This window comes from Mesoplodon mirus (genome assembly GCF_964341445.2).
Source record: "Mesoplodon mirus genome assembly, chromosome: 14".
Lineage (NCBI taxonomy): Eukaryota > Metazoa > Chordata > Mammalia > Artiodactyla > Ziphiidae > Mesoplodon > Mesoplodon mirus.
The window spans coordinates 58,354,230-58,380,839 of NC_138990.1; positions in this window are offsets into that span (position 1 = coordinate 58,354,230).

Here is a 26,610-nt window from a genome sequence, read left to right on the forward strand (position 1 = left end):
AGAATCCGATAGGGAACAAAATGCTGATGTCGGTATCTGTCATGGGAACATCTGCTGACTCCTAGAGGCCCAGAGCTTCATGCTTACCAGGCTGTGTGACTAAAGAACAGGGGTAAATGTAGGGACTATACCAAGTGGGAAGTTGTATCAGAGACTCTCACAAAAAGCAAAATCCCCTAGAGCTGACATCTTAGTGAAAGAATAAACTGGAATTTTTTAAAGATACTGCACAAGAAGGAAATAAAGCTATCTGCCTATTTCATTTCCATTACCTCATCCATTAGGGCTGAGGAGGAATGATCACCTGTCCTGAAAATTCTTAACCAGAAGACTAATCTCAATTGGACTGGAGCAAAAATCATATTACTTGCTTCTGCAGCTCCCCACTAGCCTTAGCCAATAATTTAAAGTGGTCATGAATTAGTAGTACACCTTGGCACCGAGTGGAGGCAACTCAAGTGTTCTGGAAGAAAACGTCTTAAAACCAAAATCTGGAAGAATTTCCACAGATAAACTCCCAAGGAACATGAATTCACAATAAAAAACAAACAAACACATAATGAATCAAGCTACCATGAGCAAAGAGCTAGTAGAAATAACAAGATCAGATCCACTTAGACCGTAGATATTAGAATATTCAGATAAAAACACTTAAGTAAACATGTTTACTCTATTCAAAGGTTTAAATGAGCTGACATGGGGCATATATCTAGAAGGGATTTAAACATTTTTTTTAACTGCTGAAATAAAAAAAGACAACCTAGTTATTTAAAAAATAGACAAGACTTGAACAGGCAGTTCACTAAATAAATAAATAAATAAATAAATAAATAAATAAGTGAAAAAGGAAACACAGTGGGGAGTAGGCAAGATAGCTCAGGAAAACCCTGAGCTCACCTCCTCCCATGGGCACACCAAAATTACAACTATTTACAGAGCAACTATTGATGAGAAAAACCAAAAGACTAGCAGAAAAGATCTTCTACAGCTAAAGATATAAAGAAGGAACCACAATGAGATGGGTTAGAGGGATGGAGACACGGTATAGTCAAGACCCATACCCCTTGGTGCACAACCCACAAACAGGAGGATATTTACAATTGCAGAGGTTCTCCCCAAAGAGGGAGGGTTTCAAGCTCCACATCAGGCTCCCCAGCCCAGGGGTCCTGCACTGGGAAGATAGGCCCCCACAATGTTTGGCTTTGAAGGCTAGCATGGTTACTTTCAGGAGACCCGGAGGGCTGTGGGATAATAGACTCCACTCTTAAAGGGTGCATACAAAACTTCACACACTTTGGGATCCAGGGCAGAAGCAATAATTTGAAAGGAGCCTGGGTCAGATGTACCCTTGCAGAGCCTCCCGGAGAGGCAGGAGGCAATGGAAGCTCATCCTACGGACACAGACAGTGGTGGCAGCCATTTTGGGGAGCTTGTTCTACTATGAGGACATTGGTGCTGGCAAGCTCTACTTTGGAATGCCATTTTATTAGCTCTGGAACCCGGCCCTGCCCACCAGGAAAAATCTCAGTAGTAAAGGCAAATATACAGGAAAGGCAGGAAGTCAGCTGTATATAAAGCTAGTAGGAAGGTTAAAAGACAAAAGTAGTAAAATCATCTATATCTGCAATAAGTAGTTAAGGGATACACAAAACAAAACAATGTAAAATATGACTTCCAAAACAGTAAACATGAAGGGTGGGTAAAAGTGCAGGGTTGTTAAAATACATTTGAACTTAAGAAATCAGCACCTTAAAATAATCATATATACATATATATATATATATGTATATATGTATATATATAGCTATGTGTAGTGTGGGGAATGTAGTCAATAACTATGTAATATCTTTGTATGGTGACAGATGGCAACTAGACATTGCAGTGATCATAAACAATGTATAGAAATACCACATCACTATGTTGTGTAACAGGAACTAACATAGTGTTGTACGTCAATTATACTTCAAAAACAAACAAACTCTTAGAAAAAGAGATCAGATCTGTGGTTACCAGAGGTAGGGATGGGGGGAGGGGCAATTGAATGAAGGTGGTCAAAAGGTACACACTCCCAGTTATAGATAAATGATTACTAGGTATGTAATGTACAACATGATAAATATAATTAACACTGCTGTATGTTACATGTGAAAGTTGAGAGAATAAATTCTAAGAGTTCTCATCACAAGAAATAAATTTTTTTCTATTTCTTTAATTTTATATCTATATAAGATGATAAACATTCACTAAATTTATTGTGTTAATCATTTCATGATGTATGTAAGTCAAATCTGTACACCTTAAACTTATACCATGCTGTATGTCAACTATATCTCAATAAAACTGGAAAAAAAGACAACACAGTTGGCCAATGAACACATCAAAAAGTGTTCAATCTTACCAGTACTCAGGGAAGTAACAAGTAAAAACATAATAACACCCCATTACATACCAAAACACAGTTGGCAAATTTTCAAGTCTGACAATGTCAAATTTGGCAAGCATGTAGAGCAAGGGGAATCTCATATTCTCACATACAGCTGGTAAGAGAATAAATTAAGACACACTCTTTGGCAAAGCTTGGCTTTATCTATTAGAATGGAAAATACCCCCTACTTATGATCTAACAATTCCACTAATGTATAAATACTCAAGAGGAATTCATGTTCATTATACTAGGACACTATATGACAATGGTTATAGAAGCATTGTTCATGACACCAAAACAACCAAACAAACATACAAACAAAAAACCAGGAAACTATCTAAATGTCCATCCATAGCTGACAAATGGAATCAACTAACTACAACTACATGCAAGAACACAGATGAACCACATGACATAAGCAAAAACAAAAACAAAACAAAACATATAGTATATATAATGTCCAAAACAGGCAAAACTAAACTATATTATTAGGGATTCATTTATAAGTGGAAAACTATAAAGAACAGTAAGGATACGGTTACCGTAAAAGTCAGGTTGATGGTTATCTTTGGAGGTGGGAAGATTATGATGAGGAGAGGCAAATGGTAGGCTTTAGTGGGCTAATAATGTTTTTAACCTCAGTGGAGTTATACAAGAGAATGTATAATTTATAAATTTATAATCATTTCATAAATTTATAATCATTTATTAGGCTGTACATATAATTTTATATTGCTAATACATTTATATGGCAATTCAAATCATTAAGTTAACATAGAAATTTTAAAGTTTTGCAGAGGTCATTATTATTATTCCATGTGTTCCTCTAAATTTTACAGCCCCCTTTGAAATTAGTTTGTTCCCAATGTGATTATTTCTGGCTAACAGGCTATTAGCAGAAGTCATATGTGTCCCTTCCGGTCTGAAGCACTTACAGTCATGAGTTCTCCATACTCTCTCTTTCCCTGCTGTGGCACGCCCTGAATCCCCATGTTGAAATGGTAAAGCCACAAAATGTAAGCCAACTGGATTCCTGGATCCCAGTGTGAAAGGGAGCTGTTCTACAAAACTGCTGGACAGTCAGAGGGATTTGCAAGAATGAGAAATAAACTTCATGTTTAAAGCCATTAAGAGTTAAGGATTTAAATGTCTCTGCAGCATACCCTAGCCTAATTGACTAAAACAAGTGGGTTAAGAGCAAATTGGATAAAAAATAAACAGAGCTTAAAATATTAAACTATATGCTCCTCAGAATTTTCTTTTTAAAGTGAACTGTGAAATAGAGGTAAAGTGGCATGGAAATAAAATGAGAAGGTCTAGAACATGTCTAATTACAGCTCCAGAATAAAATTCTCCACAGAGAATAGAGGAGAGGTATAACTGCTATATATCATATTTCAAAGTTGGTATAAGAATAAATCCTAAGAACTCTCATTGCAAGGAAAAAAACATTTTTTTCTTTCTCTTTTCTTCTGTATCTGTATGAGATGATGGATGTCAACTAAACTTATTAATCATTTCACAATATATGTAAGTCAAGTCGTTACGCTGTACATCTTAAATTTATATAGTGCTGTATGTCAAGTATATCTCAATAAAAATGGAAAAAAAATCAATGTCCACTTCTCATTCCTCATCCATTATGACTACTCAATGGTATTTAGTACAGTTGATCCTTGAAATACTTCTTTACTTGACTCCCAGGACACCATAATCTACTCCTCTGATCATTCCTTCTAGATCTATTTTGCAAATTTCTCCTCCTCTCACCAATCTCTTCATGTTGGAGTGATCAGTGGCTTAGATCTTTGACCTTTATTCTTTTTCCTTTACACTCAAAAACACAAAACAAAACATATAGTATATAGATGACATCACATGGTGATGTCATCCAATCTTGGGCCTTTAAATATCTATATTCTGACACCTCAAAGCTTTTTTTCCCCCAATCCTGTTCCACCCACAGCCTTGTACATCCTAGAATATAGCTAAAGCCAAATTCTGGACTCATCCTTGACCCCTTCCTTTCCTCTCACATCCCATAGATCAATGATCTGGAAATCTGTTTGGCTCTACCTTCAAAATATTTGGAGAGTAACCATTACCCAACGTCTTCGGTGTCCCTACTCTCAAGCGAACCACTTTATCTGTCATCTGAAATATGACAATGGCCTCTAAACAGATCTTGAGCTACTGTTGGCCCTCTAGAGACCATTCCCACCCCAGCAGCCCCAGAGGTCCTTTTAAAACTTACAGCCAATCATGCCATTCCTTTTCACAAAATCTAAGTGGCTCCCCATCTCACTCAGAGTAAAAACCAAAATGCATCTAATGGCCTAAAAGACTTCACATGAGCTGACTCCAGTACCTTTTTATCCTTCTTTCCTCCTAGGTTCCATGTTGCTCATCCAGCCATACTGAGGTCCTTGCTGTCCCTCAAACACACCAAGCCCCTTCTTCCCCTTAGGCTATGCACAGACGGTATCTCTAGCTGGGATGCTCCTCCCCCAGAGAACCATATGACTAAATGCGTCACTTCCTTAGTCTTTGCTTAAATGCTACTATCTCAATGAAGCCTACCCATACCACCCAATATAAAACTGCAGAAAAGAACAAGAACAGTAACTTAAGATGACATCTGCACCCCCCTGTTCATTGCAGCATTATTTACAATAGCCAAGACATGGAAACAACCTAAGTGTCCATCAACAGATGAAAAGATAAAGAAGTTTATCTTTATAAAGAAGTGGCATATATATACAATGGAATATTATTCAGCCATAGAAAAATAACAAAATCTTGCCTTTAACAACAGCATGGATGGGCCCTGAGGGCATTATGCTAAGTGAAATACATCAGAGAAAGACAAATACTGTTATGATATCACTTACATGTGGAATATTTTAAAAACAACAAAGAAATAAACAAACAAAAAAACCTCATAGATAGAGAACAGATTGGTGGTTGCCAGAGGCTGGGGGTCTGGGGTGGGTGAGATGGGTGAAAGTCATCAAAAGGTACAAACTTCCACGTTATAAAATAAATGTCATGAGGATGTAATGTACAGCATGGTGACTATAGTTAAATAATCCTGTATTATATATTTAAAAGTTGCTAAAAGAATAGATCTTAAAAGTTCTTATCACATACCAAAAAACCTGTAACTATGTTTGGTGATGGATATTAACTAATGTGGTGATCAGGTCACAATATATACATACATCAAATCATTCTATGGTACACCTGAAACTAATATAATGTTGTATGTCAATTATATCTCAATTAAAAAAAATAAAGTAAGTTAATTGAATGACGCAATTTTAACAAAGCATAGTTAGCACTGCCCCAGAGACACTCACCACTGTGCTGTTGTCATACAGCTCCACCACCACTAAAGACAGGGACCCCATCAACTCCTCTGGTCTCCATAAAGCACCAAGTCATTTAACAGCAGCATCTGGTTCCAGGTGGGGAAGAGGGTCTTGAAAATGACCTGGAAGGCAGAGCTAAATAAATAAATACATAAAATTGCAAACCCTCATCTATCTCTCCAAATAACTTGTTACCCTGCTCTACCATTTTCTTTTCACATAGTATTTATCCCCTTGTAAAATATTGTGTAATTTACTTATTTATTACATCTACTGTTTCTCATCTCCCCCTCCAGAATGTAACCTTCATAAATGTTTGTTTCAACCAGACCCTGAAATAAAGATATGAATGCAAGTAGTTCATTTGAAAGACAATACCAGAAAGCACAGTGAGGGGTTGGGAAGTGAAAGAGAAAAGTGAAGAAAGTCAATACAGTATGTGATACTGAGCAGGTTACCACTGGAAAAACAGGCTCCATCCCACCCAGTTCAGAAAGACTGGGTGAGGTGTGGTTCAGAATCATCCCATATCCCTGAGCACTAATTCTACAGTATTTCTAGACTTCCCATATGGTGAAGCTTGCTTCTGTGACTAGAGAACATCCTCAGGCTGAGAGATGCAGGAAGACATCAGCATGTACAGAAACTGTCTGCAAGTCACCCCCCACAAAGATAAGCTGAAGATATATGGGCAGGTACTAATCACCTCACTACCATAAAAATCTCTGTCCTTCTGTGTACTTGTTTTAATTGATATATCCCAAAGCTCTAGAAAAGACCCTGTCACATAGTAGGTACACAAAAACATCTGTGTTGAACATTGTTGAAGAAATAAAAGGTCAAAAAAGAAATCACATGAAATGAGAAAATGCTTATAACTAAACAAAAGAGAAAATTCCCATATATTGTAACTTGTGAGATACAGCTAAAATGGTACTTTGAGATAAATGGATAGTCAGAAATGATTATATTACCAAATAAGAATGGCTAAAAACTAATACAATAGTCTAAGCATTCAATTTAAGTCATCAAAAAAGAACAATATAGGGATAAATTAGGAATTTGGGATTAACAGATACACACTACTATATATATAAAACAGATAAATAACATGGACCTACTGTACAGCACAGGAAGCTATATTCAATATCTTGATATATGTGTGTGTATATATATATATACACACATACATCTGAATCACTTTACTGTAGCCTGAAACATTACAAATCAACTATACTTCAATTTTAAAAAAACGAAAAAGAACAATATAATAAGCTCAAAGAAATTCAAATAAAGATGATAAGGACAAAGATTAATTTAAATAGACAATAAAGATATAATAAAGAAAACTAAATAAGCCATAAGTTGATTTTTTAAAAAGAATACTAAACTGACAGTCTTAGCAATATTAATCAAGGGAAAAAAAGAAAGAGAAAGAGAAAGCACAATTAAACTAAAATGTTATTAAAATAAGAACACACTACAGATGCAACAGAGAATGAAAATGTAAAAGAATATTAACACTATACCAACCTGAAAATTCCTCTAACAAAATGAATTTAATCAGTAATTGAGCATCTTCATACCCAGATGGCTTTACAGGCAAGTTTCTACCAAATGTTCAAAGAACAAACCATTCTAATTTTGTGCAAACTTTTCTAAAGACTACAAAGGAGGGAATTGTTTAAAGAGGCTATTCAGTTAGTTACTGCTGCAATAATGCTTAGTATTTTGTAACCAAATGTGACTGTGTGATATTAGCACAGGAAGAGAAAAATAGATCAATAGAACTCAGCAGACAGTCCAAGGACATACGCATATGTTCTATGCATACGTACAAACATCATATGGGATAGAAATAGAGGAACAGGAAGGACCAGGCAGTAAATTGTGCTAGAACAAATGGTTTTTCATATGGAAAAAAAATAAAATTGAAGGATGTAAATAAAAAGAGGAAAACTTGAAAATTTTCTGGAAGAAAACATAGGTGAATTTCTTTATGAACTCCAGACAAGGAAGAATTTTTTTTAACAGGACAAAGCAGCATGGATCCCAAAGGAAAAGATTGATAAATTCAACTACTTTAAAATTAAGAACTAGGAGAAGTGATGTGCAACACATATAATCTACAAAGGAGTTAAAGAAGAAAATGTACAAATAATAAGAAAAAGAAAAACCTATTAGAAAAATGGGCAAAAAGCAAGCAGATGCTTCACAGAAGCAGAAATACAAATACAAAACTATAAAAGGCACTCTACTCTCATTAGTAATCAGGAAAATGTAAATCAAACCATGAGATTCCATTTTAAACGTACCAAACTGACAAAAAATTTAAAAAGCAAACAATAAGAAGTGCTGACACAAAGGGAATTTTTAATACACTATCGGTGAGAGTATAAATTAATATGACTACTTTGGAAAACAATTTGTCTAGCAAAAAATTGTCTAGCAAAAAACAATTATCTAGCAAAAAAACAAATCTAGAAAAATGGAATTTTTTAATCTGCATGTCCCATGACCCATCAATTTCCACTCCAAAGATTATACTCTAGAGAGTTTTGCATGTACATATTCACCAGGTGACATGTATAAACTTATTAGAACATCATTGTTTTTAACAGCAAAGAAAAGAAAAACTAGAAACAATTCAAATTTTTACCAAGAGGAGAGATGAACTACCAAATGCTCAAAGAACAAACGAATGAACTATAACTACATGCATCAATATGAATAAATCTAAAATTAAAAGTGAACAAAGCAAGTCTCAGGAAACATACAATATGTTTCCTTTCATACAAATGTCAAAAACATGTGAATGTAAGCTATACATTATATGAGAACATAGAAGGTAAGGCTGTAAAGAAAAGTAAGGAAATGCTAGCCACAAAATTCAAGATTGTAAGTATTCCTGGAAGCAGAGGAGGAAGAAGGATACAATTGGAAAGAGGCTCACTGGGCACTTCATAGGTACTGGAACATCCATATATACACATTACTGCCTTAACTATTATTAATTTTAAAACATTCCTACTTCACAAGTAACTTCAATACACCAATCCACAAAACAGCAGTTATGGCCTTAGCACTTGTCTAAAATCACTTGCAGAATATGAAAAAGAATGTATATATATGTATAACCAAATCACTTTGTTGTACAGCAGAAATTAACACACTGTAAATCAACTATACTTCAATAAAATAAATTTTTAAAAGAAATAAATAATACAAATAAATAAAATCACATGCAATTACCTAACTGAGATAAATGAAGGAAAGAGGATATGGAGAAAAGAAAACCCTGTCCCCCCACAGTTCTCATACATACTGTGAACTTAGCCTTCTCAACTCATCACTGATAATATCTCCATAGAGTTCTTGGTATTATAATATACAGAAACCTCTACCAGCTGGATCCTTCCCGACTATTATAGTCAAGATAAAAGGACCTAGAGCAGCATCCTACAGAATCACGTCTTAACCAGATATATGCCCTGTAGGGATGCAATGTATTACACAGGCACATCAAAAAAAAAAAAAAAACAAAACAAAACATTTACAGTATTTTACCCTATATTTGAATTACCCTATATTTGAATTACATAAGACTTAAGTTAAGTCTTATGTAATAGTATGCCAATTAGATTCAGTCTATTTTTAGAAATTCATATCAGAAGTTATTAAACTAAGAAAATTTGCTATATCAAAATAACGGCTATAGGATGCAGCTGGGCAGCTCTCATATTATTATAGTAATAAAAAGGCATCAGGTTTGCCAGTTTCTTTTAATGTTAAGTTTGACACTTACTTATAGAGCTAAGAATTCATCTACCCTCACACAGCAGTTCCACACCTACATATTTACCTAAGAGAAATGAAAATGTATGTTCATGAAAAATATGCTCATTATGTCCATAAAAAGACCTGCTCAAGTAGCTTTTTACATAACAATCAAAAACTGCAAACAATTCAAATGCCCATCAACAGAAGACAGAATTAACAAATAGGGCTATATTTACATAACTAAACACCACTTAAAATTTTTAATTAACTACTGATACACATAAAAACATGAATGAAATTTAAAATTTTATATTTAGCAAAAGAAGCCAGATACAGAGTATACACTACATAATTCCATGTATATGAAATTCAAGAGAATTCAAATTCAACCTAAAGTGATTGAAATCTTAGAAATGGTTGCCTATAGGTTTGGGAATTAATTGGAAATAAGCACAAGGAAACTTTCTGGAGTGACAGAAATGTTCAGCATCTTCATTGCATTTGTGGTCATATGGGTCATTTATCAAAACTCATGAAATCGTACACTGAAGGTCTGTTCATTTCTCTCTCTCTTTCACTATTTATAACTATACCTATATCTACATCTATATATAGTTAAGCTGTTTTTAAGATAAGAACAAAATCTGAAGTCAAATATAAGATATTGGGTAGCTCCACATGTGACTCTGTGTTGTATGAAGTACACCACTCAAAAATTGGAATCTGGCCCTATTACAACACCCTCTCCTACCTCCAACTGAACACACACACACACACACACACACACACACACACACACAGAGTTTAGTAAGTGTTTCCAGATCCAGGCAAGAAATTTAGTGACTGCCTATTGAGAAATGAACATAGGTATAAATGGCTACAACTTTCTTAGCAAGTGAAATAAAATTAAGCCTCACCATATACTTGGAAGCTGATATTTTGATTTGTTGACATAAAATCCTTTGGACAATCATACTCTATCTTCAAACACTGTGTTCCTTTGCTGTTTTAGTATTTCTCATCATGTTGGGGATCAAATTTTAGCAGTACTTAATTTCACTTTTATCAAGGAAAGTATCATCTCAGCTGAACTGATATGAGTAACCTGGTTGACTAGGGGTAGAGGAAGTAGAACCCATATGAGGGCACATAGAAAGTCCTGTGCCCTCAAATGTAACTGTGTTTTCATTACAGAGAGGGGGAAGATTTAAAGAATTAAGCCTATGGTATCAGTTCATTCATTCGTCCAATAAAGGTTTATTAACCTTTATTGTAAGTACTATTAAGCCAAGTTCTATTCCAAGCACTTAGGATACATTAGTGAACCAAACAAAGATACCTGCCCTCAGGTAGCTCTTTCTAGCTGAGGAAAACAGATGTTAAATAACAAACATAAAAAATGATTGAACCACATAGAATATAATATAATAAAGTGCTCTGTGCCTATGGGGAAAAAAGTAGAATAGGGTGAGGGAGATTGGGATTGAAAGATTTGGGTAGGAATAAGAATGGTGGTCAGCCCATTGAGAAGGTGATGTAAAATACTTGATCAAAGTTTCACTCTTTAAAAGTAGATCATTCATTGAATAGCCAAAAATAGATGGATATTTTAAGACAGGTGTTTTATCATAAGAATTGTGTCTATAAATACACATGTAGGGGGAATTCCCTGGCGGTCAAGTGCTTAGGACTCTGCACTTCCACTGCAAGGGGCAGGGGTTCGATCTCTGGTAAGGGAATTAAGATCCCATATGATGAGCTCTACCCACCACCAGTCCCTCCCATCAGGAAACTTACACAAGCCTCTTAGATAGCCTCATCCACCAGAGGGCAGACAGCAGAAGCAAGAAGAACTACAATCCTGCGGCCTGTGGAACAAAAACCACATTCACAGAAAGGTAGACAATATGAAAACGCAGACGGCTATGTACCAGATGAAGGAACAAGATAAAACCCCAGAAAAACAACTAAATGAAGTGGAGATAGGGAACGTACCAGAAAAGAAATTCAGAATAATGATAGTGAAGATGATCCAGGACCTTGGAAAAAGAATGGAGGCAAAGATCGAGAAGATGCAAGAAATGTTTAACAAAGACCTAGAAGAATTAAAGAACAAACAAACAGAGATTAACAATAAAATAACTGAAATGTAAACTACACTGGAAGGAATCAATAGCAGAATAACTGGAGCAGAAGAACAGATAAGTGACCTGGAAGACAGAATGGTGGAATTCACTGCTGCAAAACAGAATAAAGAAAAAGAATGAAAAGAAATGAAGACAGCCTGAGACAACTTTGGGACAACATTAAACACAACAACATTCTCATTATAGGGGTCCCAGAAAGAGAAGAGAGAGAGAAAGGACCAGAGAAAATATTTGAAGAGATTATGGTCGAAAACTTCCCTAACATGGGAAAGGAAAGAGCCACCCAAGTCCAGGAAGCACAGAGAGTCCCATACAGGATAAACCCAAGGAGAAAAACGCCGAGATACACAGTAATCAAACTGGCAAAAATTAAACACAAAGAAAAATTATTGAAAGCAGCAAAGGAAAAACAACAAATAACATACAATGGAACTCCCATAAGGTTAACAGCTGATTTCTCAGCAGAAACTCTACAAGCCAGAAGGGAGTGGCATGACACATTTAAAGTGATGAAAGGGAAGAAACTACAACCAAGATTACTCTACCTGGCAAGGATCTCATTCAGATTCGATGGATAAATCAAAAGCATTACAGAAAAGCAAAAGCTAAGAGAATTCAGCACCACCAAACCAGCTCTACAACAAATGCTAAAGGAACTTCTCTAGGTGGGAAAAACAAGAGGAGAAAAGGACTTACAAAAACAAATGCAAAACAATTACAAAAATGGTCGTAGGAACATACATATCAATAATTACCTTAAACATGAATGGATTAAATGCTCCAACCAAAAGACACAGGCTTCCTGAATGGATACAAAACCAAGACCCATATATATGCTGCCTACCACAGACCCACTTCAGACCTAGTGACACATACAGACTGAAAGTGAGGGGATGGAAAAAGATATTCCATGCAAATGGAAATCAAAAGAAAGCTGGAGTAGCAATACTCATATCAGATAAAATAGACTTTAAAATAAAGAATGTTACAAGAGACAAGGAAGGACACTACATAATGATCAAAGGATCAATCCACAAAGAAGATACAACAATTATAAATATATATGCACCCAACATAGGAGCACCTCAATACATAAGCAACTGCTAACAGCTTTAAAAGAGGAAATCGACAGTAACACAATCATAGTGGGGGACTTTAACACCTCACTTACACCAACGGACAGATCATCCAAAATGAAAATAAATAAGGAAACAGAAACTTTAAATGACACAACAGACCAGATAGATTTAATTGATATTTATAGGACATTCCATCCAAAAACAGCAGATTACACTTTCTTCTCAAGTGTGCACGGAACATTCTCCAGGATAGATCACATCCTGGGTCAAATATCAAGCCTCAGTAAATTTAAGAAAATTGAAATCATATCAAGCATCTTTTCTGACCACAGCTCTATGAGACTAGAAATGAATTACAGGGAAAAAAATGTAAAAAGCACAAACACATGGAGGCTAAACAATATGTTACTAAATAACAAAGAGATCACTGAAGAAATCAAAGAGGATATCAAAACATACCTAGAGACAAATGACAATGAGAACACGATGATCCAAAACCTATGGGATGCTGCAAAAGCAATTCTAAGAGGGAAGTTTATAGCTATACAACCCTAACTCAAGAAACAAGAAAAATTTCAAATAAACAATCTAACCTTACACCTAAAGGAACTAGAGAAAGAAGAACAAAACCCAAAGCTAGCAGAAGGAAAGAAATCATAAATAACAGAGCAGAAATAAATGAAATAGAAACAAAGAAAACAATAGCAAAGCAATAAAACGAAACAAAATTGATAAACCATTAGCCAGACTCACCAAGAAAAAGAGGGAGAGGACTCAAATCAATAAAATTAGAAATGAAAAAGGAGAAGTTACAACAGACACCGCAGAAATACAAAAAGCACCCTAAGAGACTACTACAAGCAACTCTATGCCAACAAAATGGACAACCTGGAAGAAATGGACAAATTCCTAGAAAGGTATAACCTTCCAAGACTGAACCATGAAGAAATAGAAAATATGAAAAGACCAATCACAAGTAATGAAATTGAAATTGTGATTAAAAATCTTCCAACAAACAAAAGTCCAGGACCAGATGGCTTCACGGGTGAATTCTATCACACATTTAGAGAAGAGCTAACACTTATCCTTCTCAAACTCCTCCAAAAAATTGCAGAGGAAGGAACACTCCCAAACTCATTCTATGAGGCACTATCTCCCTGATACCAAAACCAGACAAAGATACTACAAAAAAAGAAAATTACAGACCAATATCACTGATGAATATAGATGCAAAAATCCTCAACAAAATACTAGCAAACAGAATCCAACAACACATTAAAAGGATCATACACCATGATCAAGTGGGATTTATCCCAGGGATGCAAGGATTCTTCAGTATATGCGAATCAATCAATCTGATACACCATATTAACAAATAGAAGAAAAACCATAGGGTCATCTCAATAGATGCAGAAAAAGCTTTTAACAAAATTCAAAACCCATTTATGATAAAAACTCTAGAGAAAGTGGGCATAGAGGGAATGTACCTCAACATAATAAAGGCCATATACAACAAACTCACAGCAAACATCATTCTCAATGGTGAAAAACTGAAAGCATTTCCTCTAAGATCAGGAACAAGACAAGGATGTCCACTCTCACCACTATTATTCAACATAGTTTTGGAAGTCCTAACCACAGCAATCAGAGAAGAAAAAGAAATAAAAGGAATCCAAATTGGAAAAGAAGAAGTAAAACTGTCACTCTTTGCAGATGACATGATACTATACACAGAGAATCCTAAAAATGCCACCAGAAAACTACTAGAGCTAATCAATGAATTTGGTAAACTTGCAGGATACAAAATTAATGCACAGAAATCTCTTGCATTCCTACACACTAATGATGAAAAATCTGAAAGAGAAATTAAGGAAACACTCCCATTTACCATTGCAACAAAAAGAATAAAATACCTAGGAATACACTTACCTAGGGAGACAAAAGACCTGTATGCAGAAAACTATAAGACACTGATGAAAGAAATTAAAGATGATACCAACAGATGAAGAGATATACCATGTCCTTGGATTGGAAGAATCAATACTGTGAAAATTATTATACTACCAAAAGCAATCTACAGATTCAATGCAACCGCTATCAAATTACCAATGGCATTTTTTATGGAACTAGAACAAAAAATCTTAAAATTTGTATGGAGACACAAAAGACCCCGAACAGAAAAAGCAGTCTTGAGGGGAAAAAATGGAGCTGGAGGAATCAGACTCCCTGACTTCAGACTATACTACAAAGCTACAGTAATCAAGACAATATGGTACTGACACAAAAACAGAAACACAGATCAATGGAAAAAGATAGAAAGCCCAGAGATAAACCCACACACATATGGTCAACTAATTTATGACAAAGGAGGAAAGGATATACAATGGAGAAAAGACAGTCTCTTCAATAAGTGGTGCTGGGAAAACTGGACAGATACATATAAAAGAATGAAATTAGAACACTCCCTAACACCATACACAAAAATAAACTCAAAATGGATCCAAGACCTAAATGTAAGACCGGACACTATAAAACTCTTAGAGGAAAACATAGGAAGAACACTCTTTGACATAAATCACAGCAAGATCTTTTTTGATCCACCTCCTAGAGGAATGGAAATAAAAACAAAAATAAACAAATTGGACCTAATGAAACTTAAAAGCTTTTGCACAGCAAAGGAAACCATAAACAAGATGAAAAGACAACCCTCAGAATGGGAGAAAATATTTGCAAACGAATCAACAAAGGATTAATTTCCAAAATATATAAACAGCTCATGCAGCTCAATATTAAAGAAACAAACAACCCAATCCAAAAATGGGCAGAAGACCTAAATAGACATTTCTCCAAAGAAGACATACAGATGGAAAAGAAGCACATGAAAAGCTGCTCAACATCATTAATTATTAGAGAAATGCAAATCAAAACTACAGTGAGGTATCACCTCACACCAGTTAGAATGGGCATCATCAAAAAATCTACAAACAACAAATGCTGGAGAGGGTGTGGAGAAAAGGGAACCCTCTTTCACTGTTGGTGGGAATGTAAATTGATAAGGGCACTATGGAGAACAGTATGAAGGTTCCTTAAAAAACTAGAAATAGAATTACCGTATAATCCAGCAATCCCACTACCGGGCATATACCCAGAGGAAACCATAATTCAAAAAGACACATGCACCCCAATGTTCACTGCAGCACTATTTACAATAACCAGGTCATGGAAGCAACCTAAATGCCCATCGACAGACGAATGGATAAAGAAGTTGTGGTACATATGTACAATGGAATATTACTCAGCCGTAAAAAGAAACGAAATTGAGCTATTTGTTGAGGCGTGGATGGATCTAGAGACTGTCATACAGAGTGAAGTAAGTCAGAAAGAGAAAAACAAATACCGTATATTAACGCATGTATGTGTAACCTGGAAAAATGGTACAGATGAACAGGTTTGCAGGGCAGAAGTTGAGACACAGATATAGAGAACAAATGTATGGACACCAAGGGGAGAAAGCCACGGGGGGGCTGGGGATGGTGGTGTGCTGAATTGGGCGATTGGGATTGACATGTATACACTGATATGTATAAAATTGATGACTAATAAGAACCTGCTGTATAAAAAAATAAATAAAATTAAATTTTAAAAAAATCCCATATGCCCTGCAGCCAAAAGAAAAAGAAAAATACCTATCTACATATATTTATTTCCTCTCAATAGAAACAAAGTTTGCCATTAAGCATTTTGATCTAAATGCTCTTTTAGGGGTGTATCTTTAATCTGCTATTTTCAACCTGACTTTTTACTAACGGTTACTTTTACATAATGGATTGACTAGATATGAAATTTTCGTATCAGTTATTAACATTTGACTCTTAGAAAATGTGCTATGCAGAAGTAGGTGACATAAATATTCAACCTACACACTGAACCTCTACTGTGCGCCATGCTAGATACAGCAGTTTTTAATATACAACCAGTGATCTCAAAGAGCTTGTAGTCTAGTACCTTTAATTGTTGATACTTATTAATATGCCATATTTATTACTGTTCCAGGCACTGATCCAAGGGCTTTATATGTATTAACTCACCTAGCCTTCATGACAAGATTATGAGGCATAACCTTTTTTTTATTTAGATGAGGAAACTGAGGCCCAGAGTAGTTCAGTGACTTGCTCAAAGCAACCAAGCTAGTTAACTAAAAAGCCAAGATACGAACCCAGGCAGTGTGACTCTAGAGCTTGCCCTCCAATAAGGTCTAAGAGGATATGAATCATATACTGTTAGCATCTTAGCATTTTACTCAGCACTGGTCCTGCAGCAGAGGTGGTAAAAGATCGGAAGAACTTCAAACAACTTCAAGCAGAAGTAAGGAGCATGGTACTCTGCCACCACCCACCAGGCATGGTTCACACAGGCCGGAACCAAGTCCATTCTAGTTCTCTCCTTTCCACTGCAGGCAAATTCCCCACGCTTTCTGCCATCAATGTTATTTAAGTTATGAAATTACATTTTGCTAAGTATTATGACTTTCGCTTTCTTTGCACATTTACACGGTTTTTATTTTTCTTTTTAGACGTGTTTTCAATTAAAATTCTCCTGGGTATAAGTACTTTATGTATTCAATGAACTATCTCATACACAGTTAAGAAATTTCCCCTGGTAATATTGTTTCAATATTTTTTAATAAGAACTAATAACATGGCTGCAAAGTTCAAACAGTTTTAGGGGAAAAGAAATGCACTAGAATTTGTGTTCTAAGATTAACATGTAAACCCTATTGATCTACCTACCAAATAATAAATTAGTACTTTTTTTCAATCGCAGAGCAGAACATGATTAAAGATTATTAAGCCTTGGATAAGCGATTTACAGAAATAATAAATTAAAACCATCTATTAAGTTGACATTATCCTGTTCTTTTTTACAATCTGCTGTTTAAATTCTGTTACTTAGTTGCTGCTCCACAGAAGAAAATCTCATATGAGGATAGATTCCAAGGTGCCACATTTGTCATATATATTTGTGTGTTATTCAACACTCATCATCAGATTGATATGAGATAAAACTGTAAGCAATACTTTTAAAATAAGCTCCATATACTATTTTTTCAAGAGTGCATTACTTATATTTTCATAGTAATATCCAATGTGACTAGTAGTTAGACTTCTGACAACCTGAACCATCCAGGATATATCAAATTCAATAAGGGAGGCTGTCACAAAGTCCATGCACTTTGCACCATAGGTGAGATGTGTCTCCCAAGCAACTTTTTTGGGGAAGAAAACAAGGAAGTATTAGAAGCCAGTGTCCTGAGAAGACAAAAACAACTGAAGAAAAAGGACAATAAAATAAAAGGCTTGCAGTGTAGAATCACATTGGATAGGCACTGACAACCCTAATGTTTTTTAAGGACCTCACAATACAATAATTAACATTGATGATAATACACCCTAACCATCAAGAAGTGGCTAAATTATACTCATTATTCACTGTTTACCAAGAGGTGAGGATGTTACAATCTCTATTTGAATGGTTGGAAATGTTTAAAAACTGGAGGGCTTCAGAGTATGGTAAGCTCATGTGGATCATTCCCCCCAAGATACCAAACAAACAAGATGAAGCTATTTAGGATATCAAGGGGAATTGGTGAAGATGCTAATTAAGAATCCAACAACCTGGGTTCTAGTTTCTGCCACTTACTTTGGGCAGATCTAGTAACCTCCCAGAGTCCCTTGCTTGTCATCTGCAAGAGTATACGAGCACCTGTCCTCTCCGCCAAACAAGATATTTGTGAGGATTAAGAGTTTTTTACATGAGAACACTGTCAAAATTAGAAAGAGCTTCCCCAATACTAGACTAATTATTATTGAATAAGTTGTAATAAAACATTTATCCCTAACATTCTTCATTAGATCAATCTACTGACATCTCATTTCTATTTGAAGATCATATGACTAGTTGGGTACTTGAGTAACACTGATCCAGCCAATGGTAACACAGCACAAAGAAGTTGGCTCCAGCACTGCCCACACATTTATAGAATTTATTAAAAGCAATTTGCTCAGCCCTATATTTGAATTTGGACAAATTAAACCATTGTCCTTTGCTATAATAAATCCAAAATGAATTAATAAATTTTTCATCATTGAATACCAGCAGCTATGAGATAATCCATTTGCTTAACATTTTTAAATGAAAATTCAAAAGTGAAAGGAATTCATTGCCATCCTTCCCCAACCTCAGTTCTCTCCCTCATTCTCCTCAACTTAATTCTATAACCCTTTTTGACAACAAAAGATCTCATGTTGAGCGTGCCCTCACTGTGAGGCATTCCTACTGAGAATCACGGAAAGAAGGTACTGGAAATGCAGAATGGAAACCAGGCATAGGGCAGATAGCAGGAAGGAGTGGAGGGTTCTGTGGGGAAGCCGTAGGGCAGTGAGGGCAGCTGGGGGAATTTAAATCCGGACCTCATGTTGGAGCTCTGAAGAGGTCTGTGACGAAGGAGGGGGTGAAGATGGGTTTAACAGGCAACATGCTTGTACCACTTTTCTATTGCTGCCATAATAAATTACCACAAATGTAGTGGCTTAAAAACACACATTTATAACCTTACAGTTCTGTAGGTTAACAAGTCTGACACAGATCTCACGAGGCTAAAATCAAGGTGTCAAGCTGCTTTCTGTAAGCTCTATGATCCTTGCCTTCTCCAGCCTCTACAGGTCACCCACATCCATTGACTCATGGCCTCTTCCTCCATCTTTAAAGCCAGAAATGGGAAGTCAAGTGCCTCTCACTTCGCATCATTCTGACCTCCTCTTCTGCTTCTGCCTCTTTTCTATATCTAAGGACTCTTGTGATTAGACTGGGTCCACCCACATAAGCTTGGAACCTGGGACTATGTTATATTACATGGCAAAAGGGACTTTTCAGATGTGATTGAAGCTGAGATGCAGAGAGTATTCTCTTATGTCTTTGCCATAGCTTCTCCATTTCTGAGTCTGATATTTTGATTCACCCTTTGAGTGGCTGGGTTTTTTGTTTGTTTGTTTGGTTTGGTTTTTGTCAAAGAGTGCTTTTACAAAGGAATCACAGGTATCATAGTCCGTAAATTCTTTCATCTTTAAGAATGTTTACCTGCTGCCTTTATAAATGAATGAAAACTTGGCCACCCATCCCTTCAGAACTCTGTAGACGCTGCTCTGTTGTCTCCTACCATCATATTCGGGAAGAAGTCTGAAGCTATTCCAAGCATTGACCTCTTAGAGGTGCATTACTTCTTCTCTCCAAGACTACTTCTTTTGTTTAACTTATGTTTTTTAACCTTTGACAATTTTGACATAATGCGTAACTTAAGTAGACTATATCTAGATCTAGATAGCTATATTTGCACCCCCCACCCCAGGTACAGTCTTTTCAACATGGTCATTGGGTTCTTTTTTTATTTTAGGAGAGTCTTTTTGAATTATTGCTCAAAACACTTTTTCTCTTCCATGTGTTAGTTTCTCTCTTTTAGGGGCATAACTCCTGTTAGGAACCCTCTGTCTACCATAGCGGGCACCTCCTAATTGTTTTTTTAATTTATTTTCTTTATTTTCATATTCACGGAAACTAAGTCAAGCTTCTCCTTCATGCTAGTGATTTGACGTGAACCTTTGTCTACTCTGTCATTGCTGTTTGAGGTTTACTGGTTATCTGTAATGGAATTGTGTTGGCACCACAATCGCTCCTTCCCTCTAATTCTATTGATTTAACATAACACCTTGGGGCTCTTGTGTTATCAAATTTATATACTTATTAGGTTTTTCCAGAGCATGAAGCACACGTATAGCATATTCTTCTTTTCCTTGTGTTATGCTTAATTTCAGACTCTCTTCAGCTGTGTTTTACATGCTATGTTCTGGCTAGTTGGTTGGTTTCTTTGGGCTATTTTATATTGGTATTGTTGTTCTGCCATCTCTTTTGCTCAACCTAAACGTCCAATAATTCAGTGTAGAAATCTCTTTGATACCCATCCCATTGCATCTAGAACCTGCTTTTCTCTCCCTCTCCAAGCTACAATTTGAGGGCTGGGTGTTTATAATATTTCTTTTTCTACTGGATGAGCAGGAGTTGAGGAGTGGGAGAATGAATCCAAGCTAAATGCAGTCTTTAATGAGGTACCAGCACTGAACTCTTTAGAATGCCTTTGCAAGAGTGGCTGAAGGATGAGTCTATGGACCTTTAGCTACTTTCCATGAACTTACCCACCATCTAATAAAAGAGACTATAAGTTCCCACCTGACCCTGCTTTGGTGGTTTCTGTACCATACTTTGTTATATCACAGCTTGCTTCCTTAGCTGCACTGGATCAGATTGGAGACCAGGGAATTAGAAACCCATTCATCTTTGAAATATTTTCAGAGAAAACTATCAATAGGGAGGCACAGGGCTAACAAAATAACCCAATCACATCATCTCTCTGAAGAAGTATAAAAAGTAGTTCCTTAGTGCAAATCAAAACCACGAGGCACCACCTCACACCAGTCAGAATGGCCATCATTAAAAAGTCTACAGATGGGCTTCCCTGGTGGCGCAGTGGTTGAGAGTCCGCCTGCCGATGCAGGGGACACGGGCTCGTGCCCCGGTCTGGGAAGATCCCACATGCCGCGGAGCGGCTGGGCCCGTGAGCCATGGCCGCTGAGCCTGCGCGTCCGGAGCCTGTGCTCCGCAAAGGGAGAGGCCACAACAGTGAGAGGCCCGCGTACCGCAAAAAAAAAAAAAAAAAAAAAAGTCTACAGATAACAAATGCTGGAGGGTGTGGAGAAAAGGGAACCCTCCTACACTGTTGGCGGGAATGTAAATTGGTGCAGCCACTATGGAAAACAGTATGGAAGTTCCTCCAAAAACTAAAAATAGAGTTGCCATATGGTCCAGCAATCCCACTTCTGAGCATATATCCAGATAAAACTATAATTCGAAAAGATACATGCACCCCTATGTCCATAGCAGCACTATTTACAATAGCCAAGACATGGAAGCAATCTAAGGTCCATTGACAGATGAATGGATAAAGAAGATGTGGCACATATATACAATGTAATACTACCCTGCCATAAAAAAGAATAAATAATGCCATTTGCAGCAACATGAATGGAACTAGAGATTATCATACTAAGTGAAATAAATTGGAAAGAGAAAGACAGATACCATATGATATGACTTACATGTAGAATCTAAAATATGACACAAATGAACATATTTACAAAACGACTCAAAGACATAGAGAACAGACCTGTGGTTGCCAAGGGGGGTGGGGGAGGGCTGGGTTGGGAGTTTGGGATTAGCAGATACAAACTATTATATATAGAATGAATAAACAACAAGGTCCTACTGTGTAGCACAGGGAACTATATTCAACAACCTGTAATAAACCATAATGGAAAATAATATGAAAAAAATATATATATATATACATATATATATCTCTGAATCACTTTACTGTACACCAAAAACTAACACAACATTGTAAATCAACTATATTTCAATAAAAAATAGTCAAAAATTAAAAAGTCAGCATTTTAAGAAACCACAATCATTCAGTGTTGTTGGATTGTGAGAGGAAACTGGGGCAGGGGCAGGTATCGGCTATGCTGAGCTATTTGACTTTTACCCTGTGCTGACCAGGAGCCATTGAAAGGTTTTAAGCAAAGGAATGACACAGTTCTACTTGTACTTTAAACAGATTACTCTAGAAATAGTGTGCAGGATAGATCTGAGATGGTCAAAGCCTACTGGGAAGCTGAAGAAGAAATGAATTCAAAAGTTATTTAGAGGTAAAACAAGGAGGAGTAGGTAAATGGATTAGCTCAGAGTATCAGGATCCTAGCTCTAAGAATCAATATTTAGTTTAGGATCTGGCAATACCCAAGGAAGGAAACTGGGGCACATGTAGATCCCAGGAGCTCATTCTATGTTACTGACAGGAGGAAAACAACATGAGGATCAAACAGTAATAAGTGGACCTTAAGACTGAAAGTCGAGGAAAATTTCATTCCAAACCCTATCAGAAGACATATCAAAATGATTCACATAAAGCCTGCCCTCTGTCCAGGGCTGGAGTAGGTCTGAGTTTGTTTCTAAGGACTATTATTTGATTTTGTTTCCATGGAATAGAAGAGGAAGAGGTAGGGAGAGACCAGAAAACAACAAAACAGAAAATGACAAAAAGCTTCCTTTAAGACCCTTTAAAAATGCATCCCTTATTTGGCATCTGATTTTTATATCACCATGAGATCATCTTGCCATTTGCCTTGGTGACTCAATGGTAGATTTCATTCTTCTCCAAGAGGTTCTCCAACTTTTTTCCTGGCAACACACTAATGGAAGAACATGAGCTCTGGGGTTCAGAATACCTGGCATTCAGTCCTGGCTCTACCACAGATTAGCAACATGATCTAGAGGCCAAGCCACTTCTCCCCCTCTACATCTCTGTTCCCTTACTAGGAAAATACAAACTCGAAGTGGTTTCTGAAGACTAACTGAGGTGATGTATGTTACAGGGCCTAGTACAGAGCCTGGCACATAATAGGTGCTCTATGAAAGTTTGTTTAACTTAGCTCAAGCTTATGATGCATGTGGAATAGAGAGGGGTGGGAGATGAAGAAGGAGCACACACACAAAAAATGTGTATGTCAAACTAAGGCATTAATGGGGAGACATTTAAGAATTTTAAGAAGGGAAGAAACATAGATTTGTTTGCAGGAGCCAAGCTAGAGCAAGTTAATCAGTTAGGAAATATATGTGATAACCCAAGTAAGAAATAATGAACTCAGGCAGGGCAGTGGTAGAAAGACTAAAAAGAGAGAATAATTTTCTTACATATTTAGGGAGATTATTGATTAGCGGTGGTAATGAAAAAGAAAGAGGAGACTAGGATGACTCTAGTTTCTAGCCTGAAAGACAATCCATGGTCCTATTCAAAAGACAAGGAACACAGGAGGAATAGTAAGTATAAAGATGAAGACAAGGAGTTTACTCATTGGGCATCCACTTATTGAATGATTCTTATCATTCAACAAATATTGTGGAATGTCTAAAATATCAGAACATGGGGCATTCGGCAAGGAACCTACAAAGATGATCCTTCCCCTCATGGAGCTTAGATTCCAGCAAGAGAGTTAACTAGATAAAAGCGTTCAAGGAAAGTGACCCAGGAAGAAAGAAGTGTATGTGAAAATCAAATCACCTTCACAGAAGTAAGGGAGTTCTCAGGCTGAAGCAAAGAGAGTATGGTACATGGTGAAGATGGAGGTGTTTCCAGATCATGCAAGTCCTGGAGGACCATTTCAAGGATGTGGGCTTTATCTCTACAGTTGGTGAGGTCACTGATGAGTTTTGAATAGTAAATTGAGATATGGTCAGACTCATATTTGGAATTTTCACTCTAACTGCAGTACAAAGAATGCTTTAAGGATATATACTTGTCAGACTAGAAGTTCTGAAAAGCCCACCTGCTACAGAAAATCCAGACGTTGGATAAAATAATGCAAACATAAGTTTAAATGCATTGCTGGGCTAACAAGAAAGAAACAGAAATCCCCAAAGCTCATGAAGAATAATAACGTGCTGAAACCAGAATGGTAGGCAAACTCTGAAGCCAGAGATGCCCTGGGATTAAATGTTAATCCCACAAAACTAGAATTTGGGGGACTAATGGCTGTGTGGGAGAACAGGAGCTTAAACCTTTGACCCCCTGAAAGAAGGGCATTAAGTTAGGACATTTAAAAGATCTACACTCAGTGAAAAAGTAAGCTAGAAGAAAATCCATTTGCTTTCAGAGATAAGGATACCTATTTGTCTCTATTGCAGCTCTAGGTGGAGTAAACTATAGTTCTCAAAAATAGTAAAAAACCATGGTACTGATATCTTACTTTAAAGTTTGATGTGCTACAAAACAGAAATAGCCTCACAGACATACAAACAAACTTATGGTTACCAAAGGGGATCGTGGTGGGGGAGGGCGGGGGGAAATAAATTAGGAATTTGGGGTTAACATACACACACTACTATATATAAAACAGAGGAACAATAAGGACCTACTCCATAGCACAGGGAACTTATTCAATATCTTGTAATGACCTGTAGTGGAAAAGAATCTGAAAAAGAATATATATATAAAACTGTGTATAACTGAATCACTTTGCTGCACACCTGAAACTAACACAACATTGTAAATTAACTGTACTTCAATTTTTAAATGGTTACATAAATTTTTTCAAAGAATGACTTTAGTCACACACACACAAAAAATTTGATGTGCACCACCTTTATTTTCTAGTCCAAGGAGATGGTGAAAATCTCTTAGTAAAGTTCTTATGCTACTCTTTTGGCATAAATTATGTTACCTGAAAATTTATCACTAAAATAATCCGAATTTTTTCCAAAAAGCTTCCAAGAAGCACAAGGACTTCTGGGTAACATATAACATTGATGATAATATCTAATATTTGTTACATGACTCATAGTTTACAAAATGCTTTTAGAAACAAGAGATAGCACTATTCTCTCTTCTGGGAAGGCCTGATTATCCAGCTTCACCTCCTTAAAGAGCTCACACATGGCCTCCTCTGCATGTTGACTCCCAGAATAATTGCCGACGAATGACTAAGTCAACCACACCTCCTTCTCTTGGATTTCTTGTGTAGATTAGCCATTCCATCTCTTCTCTTTAAAGGCAATTCCCTTTTATATGTCTATCTCTCTATTCCAGTGTTAAAGAAAATGGATGTGAATTCTGTTTCCGCAACTTATGACTCTGTGGAAGTTACTGACCCTCATTTTCTTCATCTGTAAAACTGGAAACAGAAACACCTACCTTGGGATTACTCTGAGGGCCAAAAACATAGAAATTTATTTACTCATACATGGATTTTATTATGCTTTATGCTTCCTTAGCATTCTTGAACTTATCCATTACGCAAAAGCAGAAAAGCCCTTGCATAGGATCACCATTTTAGGTACATTGTTTACAGTTTCCATATAAATGGGGTTGTTGTTTTTGAGGGGTTTTAGTTACTATTTTAATATCTTTTTATTATTAAAAATGATAATTATGGTCAGAGAACATGATCTGTATGATAGACTTCACTTTTGACCTAGTATGTGGTTAGTATTTATAAATATTAGGTCTGTATTGGAAAGAATATGTATTGTCTATATTTTTAAGGGCCAGGAATATATCTATATCTCTATATATTTATATCTGTCTATATATTAAATCAAGTTTGTTAAATGTGTTGATCAACTCTTCTGTATGTTTTTCTACTTACCTATTTTAAAAGAAGTCTATTAAATCTCCCACTCTGTGGATTTTATCAGTTAATACTTGCACTTCTGTACATTTTTAGTTTCTATATTTTGAAACTACATTACAATATAGTGCATTTGCTATGCCACTTTTTTGGGATAGCCTACTAGTAAACTGACTGTTTTATCTATAATTATCTTTTTTACTCCTAATATTGTCCTATGACTTCAAATCTATTTAGTTTTATGTTAATGTTGTTATACCAAGTTTCTTTCAGTTACTATTTGTCTGATATGTGCTTTTTCCATCTCTTTACTTTCTTTCAGATTTTAGCTATGTCTCACAAACAGAAAAAATGTTTCCTTTCAATCTGAGATTTTTTCTTTCAACAAATTTAATCTGTTTACAATTATTATGATTATTCATTTCTTGAATTTATTTCTTTCATCTGATTTTCCCTTATCCACGATTTGAATCAAGGGCAAAGAGTTGAACTAATCACAGTTTTCATTTTACAGCA